General features: G+C 37.3%; 1 long non-coding RNA gene across 1 annotated transcript; it reads left to right on the forward strand.

The window, feature by feature from the left end:
• Positions 1 to 5671: 5671 nt before the first annotated feature.
• Positions 5672 to 10879, forward strand: LOC136007313 (uncharacterized). Its single transcript, XR_010609610.1, has 3 exons — positions 5672 to 5688; positions 6390 to 6443; positions 10796 to 10879. It is a non-coding gene; the product is annotated as an uncharacterized LOC136007313 (long non-coding RNA).
• Positions 10880 to 13580: the final 2701 nt, after the last annotated feature.

Raw genomic sequence — 13580 nt, forward strand, 5'->3', positions numbered from 1 at the left:
CTTTAACAAAACAGCTGTGATAAAACAACTTCAGATTGATATATTAAGGACGCAGCCATGTAGCACAGGTCCAGTTAGCTTTAATAGCAGTACACCTGAGAAAGGTATGCATGACTTGATGAGTCATTTTTAAAGAGCTCTGTGTTGAGAAATATATAAAGACATACAACACAGTTCAAAATGGGAACAGTAGCCTGTAGTCACCACTCAGGCTAGTTACCAGTCTGAAGGTCTTAGGTAAGTCTTTTTTTCAATTAGGACATAATTTTTTCTTCTATCAGCTCTGTGAAGATAAAGTTGAACATCATCTTCTGAACTTTGGGAAATAATTTTGATGGAGAAGCATATATAAATACTGTCCTTTTATCCTTGGATCATAAGCTTTTGTCTTGAAGAATATGTGTATGTACTACCAGTTGGAATTTATTTCAGAAACAATGTGCTGTAATATAAACTATTCTTCTAATGTATGGAAGAGAACTGTAGTTATGTTTTCCTTATGAAAGTATCCAAGGTCATAATAAGTCATACACCTGGATCTCGAATCAGCCCTACCATAGCTGTTGACAAGCGGTAATTACAAAGGGGACAGGAACTGCAGCGATATAAATTGGTTCAATAATTGCACAGAGCACAGAGGGTCAGATCTGCAAAACTATGGAAACTAAAGTGTGCAAAAAAATCCTGCTCACCCAGCGTTTTGTGTGTAGCTAAATGAATGGGAGGAAGTTCACAAGAAAGATGGAAGGGGTTTTTAACAAGCAACCAACTAGCAAGTTTATTGCTGTAATTGTTCATTTAATTATTCAATACTGTTTGGGAAGAGAAGTTGTTTGTAGAATAATTATCTAGCAGGTGCCTGGCGTTGATATATGTCTCATTATCTAAATAACAAATCATGTGGGTTTAATGCAGGTTTACACCTTGGATTTGCAACTTTTGAATGTGTTTATGTGAAAGCAGAAGAAAAACATTTTTGCCTGCAGATTTCAGAAACTGCCTTTTAATTAAAAATGGTACATGGTGCTGCTGCTTACTATCACTGGACAGGATCACATTTTGTCCATGCTGATAAGAAAAACCTTGGGCCAATATTAACCTAGAAGGGCACTAGGGATTTCTAATATGAAACATAACCACATTCTTACATCCACATTATTTAACATTTGGAAAGGCAATCTCTTTTTGAGACAATACATGTAAAATGCTGGTCACTGTATATTTATGCCTCCTTAAAAGTAAAGGAAAACAAGTATAATCAGACTGAAGCCTAATGATTTCTTTTACAGAAGTCATTTTTGCATAGGCTGCAGCTGAGGCAATGCTGAATTACTCTTCTTAGGTAGAACAGACTGTTGTGCAAATTAGGGTTAGTTGTTTTGTTTCCAATTTAGCTATTTAATTGAAATAGAAAATATTACTGAGTCTTTGAACAAAACTTATTTAGATGGTGAAAACGTAGACCAGAAAAATAGTGCTTGTCACTAGAAAATAGAAAACCATGAATTTTAGAACAGATGTGATTAGCTCACTGTCTGAGCTTAACCATGTAATTTTCTCTCTAAACTTTAAACTATTCATTGATCATTAAAAGCTGACACAGGATTTAACACCTCCCTCCTTAAGCATGATATTGATGAACTTTCCAACACTGTGTTTTTGTGCATTTCTTTTGGTAGAAATAGAAACGGCGATTAACCGTTTGAATTAATATCATTTATTAGGCTGATGTCTTACAGTCCTTAAATTCTTTGGCTCTTCAGGTTTTACTGAGACCATCTTCATTAAATGGAGGAGTTGATCATAATAGGCCTCTGAATCTGGCTGTGTACCTATTAATCTCACTTGTATATTTTCCTGAGAGAAAATTGAGTATATCAGTAAACAGATGAGCATCTTAAACTACTACTAGGGAAAGGGGACATGTAAACCTGAAGGCTAATGGCAGATGTAATGTATATCCAAATTCTTGTCTATCTAAAAGAAGCTGAAAGACAAAATTAAGTAAATGCTAATCTCCTGAAACCCTGGCCTTGATTGCAAGGAACTGGTTTTGAGCTTTGTTTTTGGCTCTCAGATGGAACACCGTCATCACTCTGCACATTCTCTACTGGTAGGGAAAGTGCATTCGGTTTAATTTGGTTAAAATGTTTGTCACCATGACAGTGCTATAAAATCTCTGTATCAGTCTTAATGGAGACACAAATGATGCAGCTTTATTCATGCAAATTGTAGTTCGTATTCACCCGTGATTCAAGAGACTGAAATGAAATAGGAGGCAAAACTGAAGGCTATGGTTTCTGTTCCTTGGGCACTGATGAATCGTCATACGAAAAGATATTAAAAACCTTACTGAAGTTTGCAAATGTCTGTTTCCCTAAAGGAAATGCTTTATCATGATGGCTGAGGGCAGTATGCTTATGACGGTTCCTCAATCTTGTATAATCCATAGACATTCAGGACCTCATCTGATATTCCAAACACGTTTCAACATGTGCTTTGTATTGGAGGCAAAAAAACTGGGAGATGCATTTCCCAAAATATATTCTTACACAACAGATGAGATTATTTCCTAGACTGGTACATTCAGCATCTTTATGTCTACCATATGTTTAGCAATGTTATAGGCCTATCTTGAGAGAACTCTGTACAGTCATCTTTGCTGTTGGAGATTTTAAAAAAAGATGCTTAACTAGTCTTGACATATCTCAAGTAGTGATCAAACGTTTTTGTAGCTGTTACATACATGGGTCAGCACATCAGTTTCTTCTCAGAAGAAAGATTTAAAGCTACAAGGGATTTACTGTTCTGAAAATCAGCTGTTACTTCCCTCCTCTTGTTCTGCAAGGGCATCCTACCAAAGTGCTGCTCAGAAATGGCTGGAGATTATCAGAATCCAGAAAGATCAGACATTACACATGTAATCACCACTAGAGTAAAGTGAGCACAGACAGTGCTCACCATATAAAAATGTAAAGTATCTAAAATAGATCAAATGTCAGTTACTTTGTCAAACTTCTTACTCCTGTGGTTACTCAAAAACAAGTTCAGTTTATTCCAGTGCCTGCTTTTTTATATCATCCAGTCAATAAAATTAAGACTTAGCAGCCCATTTTCAGAGCTGTGCTAAGGGACTTGGCTGTGCCACTGATCACTGCTATTAATTAGGCACACATCTACATCTCTGTCTTATATTTAATAACAGAGTAATGAATTAATAATGACTAGTAAATACCCTAGATTTTTGGAGGATCTTGTACACAACATTGTCTCAAGAACTTAAGTGCAGCAACTGCTAGGATGAAAAACAGCACTTCGGTAGGCTAGGAGCCTTGAACAAAGCCTTGCATTAGGTCATGTTAAGGAAAGGAGGTGAAGAAAGTATACTAATAACCCTGTATAACAAATTGAAGGTAGAAGCTTTGAAAATTGGAGGTGGTAAGACTGTTTTTTTAATCTCTTCAACACTTGGAGGAATTTAGTTGTCTCAAGAGAGTAGGGCTTTTTGCTGGACTTTATTCGGAAGGTGGCATCACAGCCTCAAATACATACTTACCAACACTGCCTCCCTAACAAGCTCACAGAAGGCTGTGCTCGCAGTTACTTGGGCTAATGTTAGCTGACTCAGGAAGTTTAACTCCATATCAATCTTTATGAAGAACAATTGGAAAGCACAGATGATTACTACAGTCAGCCTGAAATTTGTTGCCTTGAAATTTTATTTCATTTGGAAAAGTTTGTTCTATATTAAACTTGCAAAATTATTTTAGCAGCATCCCTCTGGAAACTGGCAATTTTTCCATGGGTTTTTGAGCAAAATGAGATCAAACTTCAAGTACAGATTGATCTCTGCACTTGTTTGTCTTGCACATTAATACAGTTTTGATTTCATAAACCAGGGTATTAACATCACTAATCTAGAATCCAACAGAACAGTTAGCAACACAATACAGTGCATGGGACAATCTTCACAATGTCACTGTTGATAACACTGCCTGCTTAAACACATTTGATTGGCACATTTTTGCCTGTCACTGTGCTGCATCTCAGCTGCTGTGGTGAAGCTTGATGCTGTATGTCCTCAGTTTTCATTACAACATTGGCTTTTTATTGAGTTATAAGCTTAAAACTGAAATCAGTGCAAGTTCAGTGTAAAAAAATATTTTCAGTTACAAATGTATTTAAAACCAAACGTAATATCATATGCCCGAAAAGTCATTTTGCCTCAAAAGTAATATACATCTCTTTTCACCCTTATTCATTTAATAAAAGTAAATTATCTTGGCTATTTTTCACTCAAAAGATTTAGGAATGCATAAACTTTAACCTAAAGCACTTGGTAGAGATCATTTCTATCTTATTCAGCCAATGTTTTTGTTTGCTTGTTCTGTAATCTTTTCTTAGGGTGAAAAGGGAACCATAGGTGACCCCGGACCCAGAGGACCATACGGCTTGCCTGTAAGTTGCACATAGTTTGTACATGTTGTGCTTTTCATCACTCCTTGATTAAACTTTGTGTGCTTTATGACTGCTTTTCACCTAGCAATACAGTTATTTGGAAAAAGCAAAGATAGATAATAATAATCCCTGACAGTGCAAGCTTACTGGTCTGTATTAGATTCCTGACCTGCATGGTCATGCAAAAGTAATGAAACAAATCTGACATGAACCAGCAAGAGAGAGGAAACCCAGAACACAAGCGCTCCTCTTTCTGCACCCTGTGGCAATCAGCTGCCTGCGGACCATGTGACAGTGGCAGGAGTTCAGGATGAACCGTGGAAAGCTGCAGCTTTCTTTATGTCAATAAACTGCTTTGATTTCACCATTATATTTTTGGTTTATTTGACACTTCAGAGACCAGTTTTGTTTTCATTTCTGTGCCGTGTGCTGAGAAGCAATTTGGGAAGTTCATTGGTGATCATTTGTAGGTGGAGATGGTATGCTTTAAATCAACTGTTTGAAGATTATTATCCATTTCTAAAATATGAGTGAGAGCTTCCTTTGGCCTACAAGGACAGCCCAAATAAAACAGCTGACTTACTCTGTTTGCTGATGACTGGGTCAGTTGTGTACATATACACATGCCTGTTCTGTACTTTGACACAAGAAAAGCCATGTAAATGTGCTTAGCCAGGCACAATCAGCCTTTGCAAGAGATCTGCAATGCTTCTGTACCCTCTCCAGTCTAATCTGTTTAATTAACTAAAGATGGAATACAGACTTGTGGTTTAATTGGATCCATTTAATTGTATCAGGAGTCAATGACTAAGGATAGTTTTCAGGCTGCACGGAGTGTTAAATTAGCTTGAGATCATGTTCATCTGAGGGTCACTTTTGTGAGTTAAATAAAAAAAACCCCCACAGTTTATGTTTCCCTGTCCTGTGAACTAAAAATTAAACATAATATTTCACAATAGGCTTTTCTGTATTTTTAGCTTGCTCCTGGAATCTGCATACAAAAAAACTTTTACAGTCAAGCAAAATTTTACAGTCAAGTTATCAGTTCCTCAAAATGTTAAACACTGGCAGAAATGTCCTTCACTAACAGCCTTAACATCGTGGGGTATTGCTGTACAGAGGGCGCACAGAAGTCAGGCATCAAGGCAGCCATTGGTATCGTAGTTTAGGGACACTAATGTAGTTTATATGGTTCTTTGGCAGGGTAAAGATGGAGAGCCTGGCATTGATGTAAGTAATATGTATGATCAATACACTCACAATGGTAGGTAAGCATCTTTCAAGGAATAGCTTACTGAGTGTAACAACTTTGTTTCCATCGAGTGTGCATGCAGTACATAGAGAGTGTGCTAAATCAGCATTTGCTCTTTCTCTATGATAGAGAAAACAAAGATTATGCAGTATACAGCCCTAATTGACAGACACCACCAGATACAGTGCTTAATAATACAAATAGGTGGTCCTTTGGAAGTCAGTAGGCTGAAAAAACTGCACTCGGTAAGAAAATATTCAGAATATTTGATCAAGTAAATTTATCCTAATTAAAGAGAATAATTCCATAACCTGTAAGGGATGTATTTCAAAACATAAGTTCTTTCTTTGGCATGCTAAAAAGACTTACTGAAAGCCTTTTCCTCTAGTCCTACACTGAAAGCCCTAGCTTGGAAGAGTCTTTTCCAGAATGTAGATATGCTATGTTGCATGGACTGTTCCCATTTTGAGTTACATTTCTTTCCATTGCTGACAAAATTACCAAATACTATGCCTTGTCTCACATAGTCTTGTGTGCGTGCATGTGTGCACACGTAACACATATACATGTATACAGCATGTAGTGAAATCATCTTCTTTTGTATTTTCCAAGAGTATTTGAAAGCTTAACCTGCATGTGAATAAAAGTAGACCCATCTTTGTCCATTTTGTTTTTATAGGGTTTCCCTGGTCCTCGAGGAGAAAAGGGTGATATAGGAGAAAAGGGAGAAAAGGTGACCAGTGTTAACTGTTTCTCGATTCCTCAGCCTAGTCAGCTCCGCTGTCTTTATGCTATAAATTGTCCCATTAAAACTTATCTTTGTTTTTACTGTGTGCCAAAAGGCAGGTCACAGCTAGATGCTGAGCAAAATCATGAAAAAACACAAAAATTTATGGGCAGAACTAGTAATATCAACAAGCTGTTCGTGCGAGGTTCAGACTGGCTATTAGGAAAACCTTGTTCATTAGGAGGGCACTGGGACAGTTTACCCAGAGAGGTAGCTGAACCCACTGCAGGACCTGGTCTGGTCTGACCTACTGTATGGTCACGGATCATTCTGCTCAGGGTGGGAGGTTACACCAGGCAACCCACAGAAGTCCCTTCCAATCAGACCTTTTGATTCTGTGTTTCCATGTGCAGCTAGAGATAGGTAGACAAAATACAGCCATCAGATTCCTAAAAGATCTCTGGAAGAAAAGGTGGAAAGCTGGTAAAACAATTAGCTTACATAAATACATCATGTGAAAATGGACAGCTCAGATTCTTGCACTCAGGATGTAAAAACGTATTAATGTTCTAGAGTCCAGCATGCTGCTTTTGGGTATTAGCTCATTATTCCCAGAGACTGACTGAATACCTCAAACATGGAACTTCCAGCTGCAAAAGGGCAAGGGAATCATGTGAGGAACTGCATGTGGCCACAGACAGAGACTCTTTTTGGAGTCTGGTTACAATTCAGGCTGCCAGTGTAGCCCTGTTCTCTTGGGCTGCAAGACACATCTCCTAGGAAATCTAGTGCTCCAACCCCCTAAAAATTAATGAACAGGCAAAACCTGTTTCTTGAGGAGAATGTATGGGATAAAGTACTTAACAAGTCTGACATATATGTCAGAAACCACGTTATCTTATGGACTTTCAGATTGAGAGCAGAGATGGAATCTCTGTCTTAAAAATTCTCAGACTATTCAAAGAAAATTAGAAGGCAAAGGAAGGTCTTCCTCAGTGAAAAATCAGAGAAGGTATAGCTGACACCTCTGTCAAGGAGGCTTCTGTTGCACGGGTTTGACAGATTTCCAGAAATGAAGGAATACTTGCATCTTGCTACATCAATAGTTCCTTTTCCAAGTGGAAGGCTGACTCTCAAAAGACAAAGTAATGCAATTAATGGAAGGTTTCATTATAACAAATTTTCTCAGTTCTGATGGTTTTTTTTATGTAAATTACTAATTATCTGTTACCAAATTGGTGTAGCAGCACCCACTTCATTACAGATAAACCAGTTAACAAGTTAAGGGTCTAGCTCATGTTTTCTTAGTTTTTAAATATTCCTTACAGTATTGTCTTAGACTGACATTGTACACACTGAGATTAGCAAATTTCTAATCCCAGGGCACTACTTAAGAAATTTAAATTGCGTTGCAAAAATATACATCATTTCTGACATTCTGTTGAGGATCAGACGCTTGTTTTCTTCACATGCTATGATAGGCAGGGAGTAAAACTTTATTTCTTCAGTTTGAGATGACTGCTAGACTGATGATTTTTATTTTAGCCTGTCAGTAGTTGTGCTACAGTGAAAGTCAGTCAGTGTTTGCATTATAATGTCTGCTTAACTTGGCTGTAAAAATAATTTGTAAAAGTGTTCTAACTCTAATTAGTCATTTAAAAATATAGTTCAGGAGCACCAAGCACAAAAAAGGTTTGTACAATTGATTTTGTATTTTCAAGCTATATGAAAAAAAAAACCCTCTTAGAAATGAAAAACTTTTAAGAAATGGCAGAGATTGTGTTAGGCGGAGAGGGAGGGAAGGGGGCCCTGATCCTAAATGTGCAGTTGTGTCTCTTGTTGACAGAAGAGTATGATGTGTTACAACAGGGGCTGGAAAGGCATCATCCTTGCCCCCCTACACTCTGCATTGATGAAAATCTGTGTGTGTGATAATTGGAGATGTTCCAACCTGTTGCAGTTTAAGCCCAGCCAGAAACACAGAACCACGCAGCTGCTCGCTCACTGCCCCTTCACACAGCACTGCACCAGCTACTAAGAAGGAGAAAAATAACTGTTACAGCTGAACCCAGGACACAACTATAACAGTATTACAGAAGTGCCACAAATTTGTGTTTGTTTAGGCACTGAGGAAGGGCAAGAAGGAATTTATTTTTTTTTTAACCTTCACCACATATAGATTCTGCGTAACTCCTGTGCACCTCAGTAGTTCAGACTAATGAGGTGAAGATTGAAAGACAAGAACTCAGTGCATGGCAAAAAGTAGTAAAGTACTCAGAAAATCCAGACTATTCTCTAGACAGATGACTGCTGCATTGGTCTGAATAAGATCACAGATTTGCCTTGCAAAACTGGATGTTTAAATAGATATCTGATGGCTTGTAACACAACAACATAGAGAAATACAAGTCCTAAGAATATAAAAAATAGTAGAAACCAAACTGTACTGTCCACTTTCAGAATAATTTTGGAGTATGTTTGTGCTCTGTGCTTGCGTGTACTCACAGCAAATATATTGGTGTTACATCGAGCACAAATAACATGAGATTTGACCCTGAAACTGTTGGGCTTCTGTGCTACACTGTCGTGTTTCTGAAGGTTTAAGATGAAAACTTAGCCAACACACAGTTCCTGACATGTAGGGCTTTTTTTACATCACAGTCTTATAATTTGGTAAAGAAGGGTAATGTTTGAGCTGCTGTTTCCCTAAACATTACCTGTGACTTTTTGGCACACAGAAAAGATAGACATGAAACTTTGCTTTTATAGTGTCATGAATGCAGTATGTTTTGTTCATGGAAAAGATTTTTTCATTTGAATGTGTTGAGTATGCTATGAAATTAAATGAATAATGTGCTTTCTTTCCTTTTTTTAAATATGATATAACTAATTATTTTTTAATTGTGGAAAATGTTTTTTGTCTCTTGTTAATGGATTAGTTTTTGTACTGGCGTGGAACTAGTTAAATGTCTATTTACTATGCTTTACCAAAATCTGTCTCTCCTTCCAAAGGGGCATCCCTTCCTTCTCCTTCTACCTCCATTCCTTACAATTCCTCTGTCTTTTTTACCCTTTTCCTCACAAAATAAATCCACCCAATAGCCACAACCTCGCTTGCTGGTTCTCCAATGTCATACTAATTTTCCTATGACTATTTTTCCCATTTCCTTGTGATATTCCTGATTTACTCATCCTTCCTATCCCATTTTTTACAATCCTAGTCCAATTTGTTCCATTTTTTTTTTTAACAGAACCTTTTTTGATTTTTATGAAATTGAGAGCAATCCTGAAACTCATTTACCATTGTGATAACTGGTGTGAAATCAATTATAAAATGAACTTTGTGAACATCTTATACTGCTTGAAGGTGAGGTCATCTTTGCAGATAGCTTTGTTGAGGGGAGTCTACTCATTTCTATGAGTAATTAAAGCACTGAAGTATTACATTTGAAAGGAAAACTCAATGTGAAATCAAAGGACTGGATTTCAGTAAAATAAGTAGATGGAATGTTGCCTGCGTTAGAGAGAACATTTAAAAGTTGGAATGTTTAAATAAAGAATCTAATTATCACTTATTACTTTGATACCAATACATTATAAAATCATTAAAAGTGTCATAGCACATCTCTCCATCAAGCAGTTCAGATGTTTTGATTCCTGTAACAGGGTTTGAAATGGTCGTGTTGTATTTGGAATGACAGGAGTGCACCCTCAGCGATGTCTGTGTGTTTCTGTGGACACCACTGAGAACAGGATTTGTCCCAAACTCATACCAGAGTGAAAAGGGTCATTTCTGCAAAAAATGCTTCTGGCTAAGTTTACCCTTAACATGACACTATTGGTAGAATTTAGCCAGAGACCAGCCATCCCTGTGAAGCATCCATGCTACAGGTCTTTTCTAGAGAGACTATGCTAATGTACTCTGCTCTCACAAAGTTACTTCTGACCGGTGATAAATTTTGTAGGAAAGATGAAAAAATTCAGCTTAGGGTCCATGTGCACTTCAGTACTACCACTTAGAACAAACAGAAGAGCTCTCGTTTTGGACTGTGGATTGGGAAGACTCGCAGATTTGCCTCTGTCTCAAGAAATCGATGATTTCAAGCCCTGTTCTAAGATTCAAAACATTCATAATGCTGATACCAACACAAACTAATACCTACCGATTGCAGTTCTTGCTTGTGATTATATAATTTATTTTTCCACATAATGCACCATCCAAACCAGAACACAGTGGTAAGTGTCCTTTCAGCTCTCCATTGGCTTATAAAGAAAAACCAAAACTTTTAAACCAATCTTTCTTGAATTTTTTTTCCAAAAGAATGAAACTTGTTTTATCCAAACCATTGTATCCACAGGGGGAAAAGGGAAAGAAAGGCAAAAAGGGGCCTAAAGGGGAGAAAGGAGAACAGGGTGCTCCTGGATTAGATGCACCTTGCCCATTGGTACGTCTCACTTCTGTATTGGACAATCAATTGTCCTGCTGTAGACTGATGGAATAAAAATGAGGGGAGAGGAGCAAGCAGCAATTACTGTGTCACCTGCTGCCCTTTGTTAATGCAGCCTGATCTCAAGTTCTGGCAAATTCTGGAGCAGACTTTGTTTGTCAACCTCCTAACTTGGTTTAAAGCAATAGACTTCAGACCTTCAGGACAAATTTTGGGGTTTACTGGTGTTTATTTTCTGCCAAACATGTTAGAAAGGAACCAAGCACGGGATGTGCCAAATTCACTGCCCCACAGGTTGAAATCATGCCATGATGGTCAGCTTGCTCCTCTTGCCTCTCTACTGTTATTTGTTCACTCCAGATAAGTCAATACTGAAGGTATTTTCTTGACAGTAACATTGCAAGTTAATCTTTACAAACAGGGATTCCGTGGAATTAAGGGGGAAAAAGGGGAGCCAGGCCAGCCTGGCCTGGATGGGCTGGATGCCCCTTGCCAATTGGTACAGTATTTCTCTTTCCTACCAACCCTGCATGCAGTTCCTTTGTTTGTAGTCAGCCATTCTCAATGTAATGTTTTTCTGAGCTGACCTTACATTATTCACCTAACACACGCATGTGCATGGACAAACCTGCTGCTTCAGTGATCGTAACTGCAATCAAAGAACACACATTTTTTTGTTGACACCTCAAACCTAACTCTCAGCAGTTTGCTCCCACATCACATGGCAATTTATAAGTTTGTGTCCTTCCTACATTTTCCCTGAGATTCACTGGTTTGTTATTTTCCCTCACAAAGTACCAGTTACCTTACTCACCCTAAACACAAGTCTTTGTAGAAACCCAGCACAATCTCCACTGCTAATCAAGTCTGATGACTACTGTCTGCACTGGCTCAGTTCTTCACCTTAGCCTGGTCCCATAGCTACTCTGCACCCCTGATTTCCTTTCAAATCCGTGCAGTCTTAGATGCATGTTTTCATGATTTGGTCAAAATGAGAGTACAAAATGATGTAAATATTATTTCTAAAAATCAAGCCACAGGTTTCCAGTAAGCCAAGCTGGAGCCTGATCTCCCAGGCCTTACGCAAGTAATATTTTTGGTGTCTGGCCTGCTCATCAAGTAGTTTTCAAACAGATCTGGAAATAAAAAACTTACCTGAGGTTCATAAGAAGATAACAGTCTGCAGCCCACACCCTCACTGTCTTTGTTACTTAACGTCTTCAATTTAATGGTCTTACCCTTGGAACTTACCTTCCTGGAATACACACAACACTCCCTTCCCTATGTTAGCATGAGTTCAAATTCCCACCTATACTAAAATGTTACCTGTTGACCCTTTCCCTTGTACCAATATGGCAACAGTGATTTTTATTTAATGGCAAAGTAAGCTTCAATTATTTTTCTTTTATTTTTTTTTTTTTTTTAAAGAACAGAACATACACATTTCCTAAAGATACAAGGAAGAGTTTCTTTTGAATTGTTCACAGTAAAATTTGATCTGCATGTTCTGATACTGTTTGGTGGTTAAGCACGGTTCTCTAAGATGAATGTTAAGTAGATTTATTTTCAACTATAGCACTTCTAATTTGATGTTACTGAATTTTAATCTTAAATATATAGTCCATTAAGATTATTCCATAGCACATTTTGTTTGCTTCCAATTAATGGTAACCATGTTTCATATTTTGTTGGGGATAATCAAGCATGCTTTTGCAATTTAAAAATGTTTCTCTGTCTCTATATTATCATTTATATCTGGAGATTCACTAACAATCATTGATAGATGAAAAATATTCCATTCATAGGTAATGACTAGAATAAGCTGCTAAGAAAACTTCACTGTTTCTTGCTTTAGACAGCAAGCTGTTTCCATCAGATTGCATAGAATCATAGAATAGCAGGTACATTCAAAAATTCTCAAGAACCACTATCTTCAAATGTAAATTCACATAATAAGTATTGTTATTCTATAGTCTAAAAAAATGTAAAGGCCAGATTTTATTTTTCTGCTCATGTATAGTCTAGTTACATCATACGTGCTCCTAATTCTGAGCATATAACTCTCTGGATAAACCCTGTATAGCCATGTAAATTGAAATTAGTTCCATTAAAACAAGTATGACTGTGGTCAAAAGGTGGCTCTGATCTTACTGGATGCATGGAGATATGTGAAAGTAGGGTGGTGACAGAAAATGGAGTGACTCTCACTAACGTAAGAAGAAATTAGATGGCTATATTGTCCAAGTGATAAAATAATCACTGCTGCTGTACTGCCCTGAGCCCACCGCTGTTTTCTTCCACTTTGTCACTTGAGGTATGTTCAGGCCTTAAGATTTTGCTGCTTCATTCAAAAGCTAAGCATGAAAGTGAACAGAAAATATTCTACTCAAATATGAGTCTTGTTGACTTATCATTGGATTTACTTTGTACTAGGGGCCCATTAAATACAGATTTTAGACACAAATACCCTCCAGATAAAAGTGATAATATTTTGTTGCTCATTGATTTTTACAGTCAGCTACAGATTGTTGTGAATAACAAATTATTATATCTTATTATGTATTTTAAATAATATGCAGTCTGAGCTCTAACAGCAATAAGAAACCAATGAAGATATTCTAATGGTTTAGGAAAAAAAAATCACTATGCAGAGGGGCGCATATATGTATTTACAGTGTAAATTGGCTTTACTTTC

The sequence above is a fragment of the Lathamus discolor genome, chromosome 1 (genome assembly GCF_037157495.1).
Source record: "Lathamus discolor isolate bLatDis1 chromosome 1, bLatDis1.hap1, whole genome shotgun sequence".
Taxonomy (NCBI): Eukaryota; Metazoa; Chordata; class Aves; order Psittaciformes; family Psittacidae; genus Lathamus; species Lathamus discolor.